Source organism: Sphaerodactylus townsendi, linkage group LG11, assembly GCF_021028975.2.
Source record: "Sphaerodactylus townsendi isolate TG3544 linkage group LG11, MPM_Stown_v2.3, whole genome shotgun sequence".
Lineage (NCBI taxonomy): Eukaryota > Metazoa > Chordata > Lepidosauria > Squamata > Sphaerodactylidae > Sphaerodactylus > Sphaerodactylus townsendi.
Genome location: NC_059435.1, coordinates 16,615,467 through 16,627,294, shown reverse-complemented (window position 1 = coordinate 16,627,294; position 11,828 = coordinate 16,615,467).

The window sequence follows — 11,828 nt, the reverse complement described above, 5'->3', positions numbered from 1 at the left end:
CCTACCTCACAGGGTGTTTGTTGTGAGGGGGGAAGGGCAAGGAGATTGTAAGCCCCTTTGAGTCTCCTGCCGGAGAGAAAGGGGGGCTATAAATCCAAACTCTTCCTCTTCTTCTGTTTTGCTATGATGGGTGAGGTACACATCTCTCCAGCCAAGAAGGTTTGAGCCTTTCCACAGTAAATTTGGTCTAGAGACCAGTGCTGCAGACAAAGTCGCAATGCTTCTATTTTAGGGAGAAAGAGTTAAACTGAAGACGAAAGTATCATAAACGAAAAGAAAAAGGCAATTGAAGTACCCAAACAACGTTTTGTGCTGCATTCAGAGAAAACAAAACCTTCCTCCTTCTGTTCTAACTTCAAGGCTCTACCTGTGATTTAAAAAAGGTAAAGTAGTCCCCTGTGCAAGCATCAGGTCATGACTGACTTGTAGGATGATGTCACTTCACGACATTTACCAGACAGACTATGCTTATGGGGTCGTTGGCCAAAGCCTTCCCTAGTCATCGACACTTGACCTCCATCAAGCTGGGTGCTCCTTTTACTAACCTTGGAAGGTTGAATCAACCTTGAGCCAGCTACTTGATACTGACTTCTGCTTGGTTTGAACTTTGGTTGTGAGCAGAGCTTCGACTGCAGGACTGCAGCTTGCCGCTTTGCATCGCAGGTCTACTGTGAGGGCGGGACTGAAAGACATTTGTGTTTTCTTGGGAGGTAAAATTGCGAAAGGTTCTTCAGATGCCCTTGAAACGAGTCTTCAGGTAACTGGTTACTTCCAACAGCAGCACATCTAACTCCTGGCTGATCACTATGGACTATCCTGCAGGTTTAAACACTGACCCTTTTCATGTGTTTAGTTGTCTGCATGCAAACTACCAGAACAGGGTCTATTTCCTCCTCTTGTGAGTCCTGACAGGTAAAGTATTTGGAGCTGCTGTAACATGCAGTAGGATCCACCAAAGACTTGGTCTGTAATATATTTTAAACTAACTAAAGATTAATTTTAGGAACTTTTAAAACATTGCTTGTATAGCTGCCTGTTCTACCACATTTCTTCATACTTTGTGGTAAAATCATATGATAAAGATAAATTTGGCATGAAGCTAGTAGATTGGCACCAGTTTGGGCTCCTTTGCTTGTCTCACCCTTACTATTTTTCACAGTAATCTGCGATTCTTGGCTGCATCAAAAGTATAGTGTCTACTAGATCAAGGGTTGCAACAGTACCACCACTCTGTTCTGCATTGGTCAGACTTCACCTGGAATACTGTGTCCAGTGCTGGGCGCCGCAATTTAAGAAGGATATTGACAAGCTGGAACAAGTCCAGAGTAGGGTGACAAAAATGGTAAAAAGGTCTGGGTTCCATGTCCTATAACAGTGATGGCGAACCTTTTCGAAACAGAATGCCCAAATTGCAACCCAAAACCCACTTATTTATCACAAAGTGCCGACATGGCAATTTAACCTGAATATTGAGGTTTTAGTTTAGAAAAAAATGGTTGGCTCCGAGGCACGCGTTGCTCAGGAGTAAGCTTGGTGAAGCAACCGTGCTTCAAATGGGTGAATCACGATCCTAGGAGGGTTGACTCAGAAGCAAGCCCCATTGCCAGCAACCGAGCTTACTCCCAGGTAAAGGATCATGCCCAGGCCAGCCTAGATGTGTGTGGGGGTGTGTGTGAGTTTCCACCCCCCTCCGACATGATGAACTTTGTGTGCGAGTGCCCACAGAGAGGGCTCTGAGTGCCACCTCTGGCACCCGTGCCATAGGTTCGCCACCACTGTCCTATAAGGAGGAGCTTAGGGAGCTGGGTAGGTTCATTCTGGAGAAGAGAAGGTTAAGGGGTGGAATGATAGCCATGTTTAAATATTTGAAGGGATGTCACTTCCATGTGCAGATGTATAACCGAGGTGGGGAAGGGCTTCAGAGAATATAAAGAAATAAATATCACAACCCCTCAAGGATTGGTGAGGCCCAGTGGGATTTTGTTACTTTAAAAACCATTTTTTAAAATTACTTTTCAATTTAAAATAAACCAGAATGCATCAGTTCTGAAATGGACCTTTGAAACATGTTGTGGTGAACTGTTTTGTGACAGAGTGGCGGAAAGCCATCAAGTCCCAGCTAGCCCAGGGGGATTTCAAAGCCAGAGAGGGCAATTACCTGTCAGGATTGACCTCTACGTAGCACCTTTCATTTTGTTTAGTGGTCTCCTATCCGCATTCGGGCCCAAACCAACCCTGTTTCGTTTCATTGGATCTGACAAGGTCCAGCTAGTTTGAACCATTCAGATTATGGCTCTGAAAATAATATAATAATGATAGAAACAATATATAGGCTGAAATATAGAGGTAATAGGAGCAGCAGTGGTGTAGTGGCTAAGAGCAAGTGCACTCTGATCTGGAGGAACCGGGTTTGATTCCCAGCTCTGCCGCTTGAGCTGTGGAGGCTTATCTGGGGAATTCAGATTAGCCTGTACACTCCCACACACGCCAGCTGGGTGACCTTGGGCTAGTCACAGCTTCTCGGAGCTCTCTCAGCCCCACCTACCTCACAGGGTGTTTGTTGTGGCGGGGGGGGAAGGGCAAGGAGATTGTAAGCCCCTTTGAGTCTCCTACAGGAGAGAAAGGGGGGATATAAATCCAAACTCTTCTTCTTCTAATTGAGAGATGGCATCATGTAGTGGTTCAGGTGTGGACTAGAATATCCCCACTCCCACTGTGGAAACTTGCCAGATAGCCTTAGCTTAGTCGCATGTTCTCAGTCCACACCCTGGATAGTATTTGGATGGAAGAATAACAAGGGCGACGCAGGGGTCAGCAACGGCAAACCATCTCTGAACCATTCCTCCAGCCAGGGTTTCCATAAGTCAGCTGTGACTTGATAGCAGAAAATATCAATTATGCCATTAATATATAAAACTGAGGACTGTATTTTAGCAAATTGTTGCTTGATTTTTCTACAAAACCTAAAAAATGAGGCACCTTTGGGGAATGTTGCAGGTCTGGTGAGCATGCTTTGAAACAGAAATGAAAACCTCATCCCAGATTGACATTTCCCATATTTTGTCACCCCCCTGTTTGTTGAGAGCGAGTTTCATTTTCCCTCCCCATCCAGCTGCTATCACAAATCTTGCAGCTGGTGACAATAGTGAAATTAATTCTATTCATTTCTTTGGAACTTGATTCAGTACCAAAACTTGCGAACAGGATGACATCTAGGTTCAATGTTATTTTTATAGCATGCCCAGCTGTCGCTTTCCTGTAATCAGAATGTTTCAGGAGGACATCTGGGTTCAGAATGAGGATTGCCAACTTCCAGGTGGAGCCTGGAGATCTCCCAGTATTACTGGGCTATTGAGGTAAGTCTCCCCTGGCAAAAATGGAGGCCTTGGAGGGTGGACTGTATTGGCTGAGGTTGCCACTGTCCTGAAGATTAATCCCCAAAAATCTTCAGGCATTTCCCAACTCAGAGCTGGCAACCCTTTGACTTTGCCTAAGGGTTACAATCTCACTTCAGGTGACCCCATTTGTTTCAATATAGGGAGCTAAAAAGACATGCTCAGGTTCCTCCTGCACATGCAGAACAATGCACTTTCAATCCACTTTCACAGTGGATTGCAAGTGGATTTTGCTATTCCGCCCAGTAAAATCCAGCTGCAAAGTGCTGGAGGGAAGATTTAAGAATATGGAACGTTCTAAAAGAGTTTGTTCATGAGATATGACTACGGTTGAAACACTTGACCATTCTTTGTTTCTATGCCCTAAATACAATAAGATACGCATGAAATACATGAATTCCATTTTCTTGCAATGTTCTCAGTGGCATGAGTGTTATAAGATACCCAATCTCTTGAACAGCTCTGATGTGCTCTTTTGTGAAACTGTTGCAAATTTTATAATGGAAATTAGTAATTTTAGTAATTTTAACTGTATTTCTTAACCTTGTTTTGTTTTAAAATTTTGTCCTGTTTTATATGCCAATAAAGGCTTGTGTGTTGTTGAGCATTGACAGTGGATTGAAAATGCATTATTCTGCATGTATGGAAGGGGCCTCAGAGTGTCTGTTGGCCTGGTTTATTGTCCATGCAGGCACTGTGCTTGACAGACAATGCTCAAACACCTTAGCAAGCAATTTGCCAGGGTTTTGTTTTTTTTTGTCAGAAAATCGACATAAAGGAAGGAATAATACTATTAAGGGGGTTTCTTGCGAAACTGTCATACTGCAGAGTAAAGGATGCTGCTTTTCCTGAATAAATGTGTGGTAGATAATATGTCAATCCTAGGCCCCTTCTGCACTTGCAGAATGATGCACTTTCAATCTACTTTTAATATACTCTGCAGCTGGATTTTACTTTCAAACAATTGTGAAAGTGGATTGAAAGTGCATTATTCTGCATGTGCGGAAGGAGCTCTTGTTAATGTGACAGTGGCATCTTATCTTATTGATAAAGAAACTGTGGAACAATGACGTGTACTTCATTTTTCCTCATACTGCTAGGATAAAGAGTTTGATATAATGAGCCCAGACTACAGTATTTTTATTTTGAACAGGACAGGTCAAAGACAACCTAACTAGTTTAAGGATAATGTATGCTTTGGGTGCAATTAGGAAGACACATTTTAAAGATCCACATTGTTCATTTATAGATGTTTCTTCCCCATCGGTCATCCAATCAAGGGAGGAAAAGAGTTAATGAAAAGAAAACCAAAAAGACTAGTCAAGTGCAGTAGTGGGAAGGGGGGAAAGAGAGAACAAGGAGATCAATCTGTAACTGACTGTGAACAATCAATTGAAATAACCCACTACCTTCGGACCAGCCAGACAACCCAGCCTGTTGGCTTCTTATTTAAATGTGTGAAATTTTATCTCTTTTCAGGATACGGTGACATGTTAACGGTGTTTCACTTTCAAGGTGAGACAAAAGACTGTTTCGTTGGCATTAGAAAAAAAAACAAATTTGGAATGTTTTAATTGCTTATGCAGTAAATAAACCTTCAATGGGAAACATCTCTGTGCCCTGATGCATGCTGGGAAGTCAGTATGCAAAATGTGAAGCTGACCAGCTCAGCTCCAGCCAATAGGAAGGATAAGAACACCAGAAGACGATTTGTGATGGCAGCCCAATCAGCTTGCTTTTAGTGTTGCATGTTTCGAGCACTGCTGTTAGGTATAAATACACAAAGAGCTGCTAGTGCTGGTCATGATTTTTTGGAGTAATGCTGACTTCAGCCTTTGGGTGACATTTGCTGTTCCTAATGATGAACTTTTAAACCAAGACCGTTCCTTTATATAACAAAGCGAGCAGGAAGTGCCTCAAATGCACTAGCTGGCATGTTAATATACACCCTGTTCAGCCTACCCAAATTTATCCCATTTTATCCCTGTTAAATCACCTTCAATCAGATTTGCCATCCTGGAAGGAAAAAAGTGCCCCCCTCGCTGTGTTAGAATTAGTGTACATTGTTCGAGGTGCAACTTAGACAAGGACATAAAATGAGCATGACAGACAGGGTGACTTCTTGAAAAACATCACAAGGTCGCTTGTATATTTCGTTTCTTTTTGAAAGTGAAACAAGCAAGAATGTTTTCAAGGGACTAAATCAGAGGTGGGATCCAGCAGGTTCTCACAGGTTCCCGAGAGTAGGTTACTAATTATTTGTGTGTGCCAAGAGGGGGTTACTAATTGGTGATTTTGCCACGTGATTTTTGCCTTAGTTACGTCCCTCCTCTCAGCAGTAGCGCGCAGAACTTGAAGCAGTCTAGCAGGAGGTGCACCGGCGTGCTTGGCAGCCTGCGCCTGCGTGCATTCGTTTCCCGCCCAAGGACCGGCGTAGCGGCTGCATCCTTGCCACAGCCCCGCCCAGGAATGCCCCGCTCCCAGAATGCCTGGCGATGCCCCCGTCGTGCCCCATTGGTGCTATGCCACAGTTTGAATCCCACCACCATGGGAACCTGTTACTAAAATTTTTGGATCCCACCACTGGGCTAAATGAAGCACCAGGTCGCAGCATCCCCCAGAGGCTTAGTAAGGGCAGCAGGCCAGGCAGGATGGCCAACCTTGCCAAAGCCGCTTCTTGGTTCTGTGACAGATCCTGCAAACTCTGCATATGCAGCTGTTTTAACACAGCCGAGGGATAAGGTAGTATGGGGGGGGGGTGTGTGTGTTCAGCGCTTAGTTCTTTAGCTGCAAGACAGAAAAAATTCCTGTTCCCAAGTCCTTATATTCTGAGGGAGGCATGCTCTGGCTTGTTGTCTACTGGGTGTTGTTAAAAAATCAGATTATGTGTTGCAAGATTCAGGCAGAAGGGATCAAAAATTCCATGTTTGGATTTTTCTAGCAGTTAGAAAGTTGGATTTTCTGCCCACTTCCCAGTGGGAAACAGACTAACCTACCTCACAGGGTTGTTGTGAGGATAACGTGGGGGAGAGAATGATGTGAGCCGTTCTGTGTCCCTATCGAAAGGACACACATGAAGGGAAGAAATAATTACATTGATGTGGTGTATCCCTTTATTAATAGTATTCAGTTAAGGCTTAATAAAGCAAAAGACTAGTCAAGTGAAGCAGTGGGAGTGGAGAAAGAACAAAGAAACCTGTAACTGACTGTGATCAATTAATTATAAGTACCACTGCCATCGGACCAGTCAGAATGTACTGCTGAAGCAAACTGTATATATACCTCCGACTTTTGTTGATTTTGAGGTCATGGTAAATAAATTCCACCCAGATTTGGGTGCTCGTGTGACAGAAACATAGCCATTTTACACATGACATCCCAATTAGCTCTGTTTGACAAGAATGTAAAATCTGATTTCCTTTTCTAGTCCCACTGGGAGAACACGAGAAGGCAGGGTTGCATTGTGGGTAAGAGCTATGCAAATAAAAGAGGCTTCTCCGCCAATCAAACATGCCGAGTGGGAGAGGCGCTCGGCCGAGGAAGCTGATGCGGGAATGCAATGCAAGCTCTCCCCCTCTCCAACACTGGGATCTCTAGATTGACATCCAAGCGAAAGCCCAACAAGACTGTTTTAATGTTTCCCACAATCCAAAAATCCTCATTATTTAAAACAGACCTGAATTAAATTGCAGGGTGAGGGGGGAAAGAGTGGGAGGAAATATGGTGTGTAGCAATATGAATCCTTGTAGAACTTTGCCCAGTTAACAGTCTTCTGTGCTATTTGCAGAATACAATCTGACATCAATAATACTTTCATGCAAGAAGAAGAGTTTGGATTTATATCCCTCCTTTCTCTCCTGTAAGGTGACTCAAAGGGGCTTACAAACTCCTTTCCCTTCCCCCCTCACAACAAACACCCTGTGAGGTAGGTGGGGCTGAGAGAGCTCTGATGAACTGTGACGAGCTCAAGATCATGTGTTAGAGTGCACAAACTAATCTAGTTCACCAGATAAGCCTCCACAGCTCAAGTGGCAGAGCAGGGAGTCAAACCCGGTTTCCAGATTAGGGTGCACCTGTTCTTAACCACTACACCACACTGGCTCTAATGTAGAGCTAATGTAGCACCTTCTACTCCAAACTGGAAAAATTTGCTCACAGATAAGACAGAGAAGGGTTTTTTTTGAACAGTTAACTGATCTGTTTCATTATTATTTAATTTTGTTTACTATAACAGATGACTGTTCCTTATATACTATAACAGATGACCGCAATACAATGCACTCAACCACACCTTTGCATAGCAAGTTCCACCCAAACACTTAATGATTGGTTCCCCACTCTGGGACCTGGACAATATACCACACTAAACTTTCCCTTCTCACTAGACACAGTGTGTAACAGACTTCCCTCTGTGATAGACCTCTGAAGGATCCAGCCACAGATGCAGGCGAAACGTTAGGAACAAGATCCACCAGACCACAGCCACACAGCCCGGAAAACCCACCAGAGCCAGTTGAATCTGGCCGTGAAAGCCTTCCTTACTTGGTTGTTGGCCTTTCATTACAATTCGAGCCTCACCCAGAGGCCTGGGAAGTTAGAACGTAGTATTCGTGCAGATCCCAGCAGGGCTGCCTTCTGAATCCGACAGATGTTGATTTTGTCGATTTGAAGATGTTTCAAGTGCTGCCCTAGTGTTTTCAGAATGGTGCCACTGAGACAACCTCAGCTGGTTTGTGCCATAGTCGCTGTATCTTGATTTTCAAATTGTGATATTTCAAATTAGAAAAAAAGTCCCTTAATTTTAAAATACGTAACATAGTCTGTTTACCTGCAATAAAACAACAGTCATTAAAATATGTTCCAAACAAGCAACCCAAGGCAATGCTGCAACAAAAGGGGAAAAAAAGAAATAATTCTTCAATGGGTGGGCCATTGATATCTGAGAGAATAGGTGGCACAGGTTAATTGCCACCTGCAACATCAAGAATATGTTTGTTCTGCAACAACTTTATGTTGGGGAAGATGTGTGTAAATGACCAACCAGCATTTTTTGTTGTTGTGTGTGTTGAAATCTTGCTGCAAATGAACCAAGACGGATAACTGCTTATCACATTGGGTAAACAGACTATGTTATTTTTTTTAATTAAGGGACTTTTTTTCTAATTTGAAATTATCAGTGTTGGCTTTTCTTCCTTCCATTACTACTGACGACAATACTGAAACGTTTGCATTCTGAAAATGCAGCAGATGGCAGTAATATTCAAGGAAAATTCTATCTGTATCTACTCTGGTTGGTTATTCACATTGAATCCCAAAGTAATGCATGGAAATATGTGTTCTGCTATCTGATAAAGTGGCTTTGCCACAATGTTGTATCAAAAATAGAGATTTAAAAGAACAATGTACCTTTCACACTATTTGAAACATCATTTTAGAATCTCTTCCCAAATTAGAAAAAAAAAATATTTTTTGTTCTTGTAGTGCAGCTTCACTTATGCAAAATGCACCGAGATCCCTCATCATTCTGGTTTTTTACTTTATTTTATAGGTTTGATTCCCCACTCTGCCAAAAATAAAGCTGCCCTCGCAACTTTTTAGAAGATCGAGGAGTAGTCCAAGAAGAGGCATGCAAAGTTGTGGAGGCTTATCTGGTGAACCAGATTAGCTGTGCACTCCAACACATGCCAGCTGGGTGACCTTGGGCTAGTCACAGCTCTTCGGAGCTCTCTCAGCCACACCTACCTCACAGGGTGTTTGTTGTGAGGGGGGAACGGAAAGGAGATTGTAAGCCCCCTTGAGTCTCCTCACAGGAGAGGAAGGGGGGTGGATATAAATCCAAACTCTTCTTCTTGCGGAGATCCAAGACGAAAAACAACACGGTAAGAACAGTTAGCAAAATTAGAGAACAACGCCCTAAAGCCACAGCATAACACAGACAGTATTACAAGATGGGAGAGCCATGCTTTGAGAGTGTATAATAGCAGTGAAATGAACCCAGAGTACAAATGTAGAAACAGTGAAGAATTAGAGAAGAGTGCAATTAGGTGTCTAGCAAAGAAGGATGGTTTGGCTGTTAAGGCCACTGGGAAAACTCTCCGTGGGCCAATGACAGGGCATGGGGGAACAGGGCTGGCACCTCCTTTAACAGGGCGGAGGCAGGCATGAGCCACAGAAAGCCAGTGGTCCTTGCTTTATGCAAGACGGGTGGACAGGAGCCATTTCTTTCACAGCAGTTTTGGCTTCCTGGTTGGCCCCTGCCACAAACGCTGCCTTAAAATCAACAGACGTTAACTGCTACTTTGTTTGCTGTATGAAAACGTCCTTCTGAACTGTTCCATTCTGTAGAACATAGGTGTCAAACTCACGGCCCTCCAGATGTTGTGGACTACAGTTCCCATCATCCCCTGCCAGCATAATGCTGGCAGGGGATGATGGGAACTGTAGTCCATAACATCTGGAGGGCCGCGAGTTTGACACCTGTGCTGTAGAAGGAGAAGAGTGAAGGAGTCTTCCAGACCTCATCAGGCAAGCTATTTTAACAGGCTAAGGGCAGCCAACCAGCCAGCCTTTCAACCTCTGGGCTCTGTTTAAACGTTTTGCAGAGGAAGGTTGTTCCATCTTGGTTGACTCCCCGTGCAGAAGAGCCCTAGACTTTTGAAAAGCCTGTCCTTTGCCAAGCCTAAACTCCTGGCACTGCCACAGAACGCTACTTTCAACTGGATGAGACTGAAAAGCCTTCCGGATGAAATTGCAGAACGGATCCCACAAGATTTCCCAGCCTTTGTGATGGGGTTTCCAGTGACTTGGACCCAGAATTTGATTTCAGTAGGAGGGATATGAAACAGAAATTATAAATCTATTTCTGTTCATTAAAAATATTTTTTTCCCTCCATGGTGAGCCAAACTCTATTCTCCCCTCCTTCATTTTATCCAGACCATAATAATCTGGGAGATAGTTCTGGTCGCCAGATTATACCTAGCCCAAGACCGCCCTTGTGAGCTTCCACGACCAAGCTGGAACCTGAACCAAGGTCTCCTCTTATCGAACACTGACTGCTGCATTAGGGATCCCAACCTTTTTGAACCTGTGGGCACCTTTGGAATTCTAACTTGGAGGAGTGGGAGCAACCACAAAACATAAGGCAGTGACTTTATGCATAAGTCTCGTGGCAATTCTCTAATATATCAAACACAAGCTCTGCTTATTGGGGAAGAAGAAGAAGAAGAAGGAGGAGGAGGAGGAGGAGGAGTAGGAGGAGTTTGGATTTATATCCCCCCTTTCTCTCCTGTAGGAGATTCAAAGGGGCTTACAATCTCCTTGCCCTTCCCCCCTCACAACAAACACCCTGTGGGGTAGGTGGGGCTGAGAGAGCGCCGAGAAGCTGTGGCTAGCCCAAGGTCACCCAGCTGGCGTGTGTGGGAGTGGACAGGCTAATCTGAATTCCCCAGATAAGCCTCCCACAGCTCGAGGGCAGCCAGAGCTGGGAATCAAATGCCCGTTCCTCCAGATTAGAAGTACCACGCAGGCTCTCTTAACCTCCTCACGCCACTGCTGCACTCACAGGGTACCTTTTTAAAATTCAAAATATTAAGTTGCAAAAAGAATAAGCTGAGAGCCAGTCTAATGGCGTGTAGTGCAGTGGTTAAGAGCGGTGGAGTCTAATCTGGAGAACCAGGTTTGATTCCTCACTCTTCCACATGAGTGTCAGAGTCTTATCTGGCGAACTAGATTTGTTTCCCCACTCCTACATTCCCGCTGGGTGACCCCAGGCTATTTTCGTTTTCATTGAAAGATAAAAGTACAATTGTATATTAATCTGTCATATCCTGGACCTTCATTGTAGCAGAATGCATTGCTGGGGTCCTAGGCACTACCTAGTTCAGTCCTGCCCCCGTTGGAATGCAGAAACAAAAAATAAAGCTGCCCTCGCAACTTTTTAGAAGATTGAGGAGTAGTCCAAGAAGAGGCGTGCAAAGTTCCATTTTGCTATTAAAATGTGGCCATTTCACTATTAAAATTTGACAAATAAAGTCTGCCACGCAAGTATCATTCTGTAGTAACAGTGAGAAGATTTCTCTGCAGATGCCGGCTCCCACTACATCAGCGATATTTTCAATAGAAAAGAATGACACCATTTGAAAAAGGGAACTTTTGCTGATAGTCGTTCGAGGCACTATAAATGCTCTTTTATCACTCTACTGTGTTTAATAATGCAAAGAACGATGGTTTTGATGCAGTCGATGGTAACTCTTCAGGAACTTCAAAAGCTCCTGTTTTAGATGGTTACTTGGGACCACAAATATGGTGGTACATAAGTTATTAAGCAGCAGGGGGAAAAACTGGAAGAACACGACTCTTGGATGTTAATCACAGGAGGGGTATGTTTTGTTCAATGGATTACAAGTAGGGCCAGCCTGTCCTAGATTTGCTTA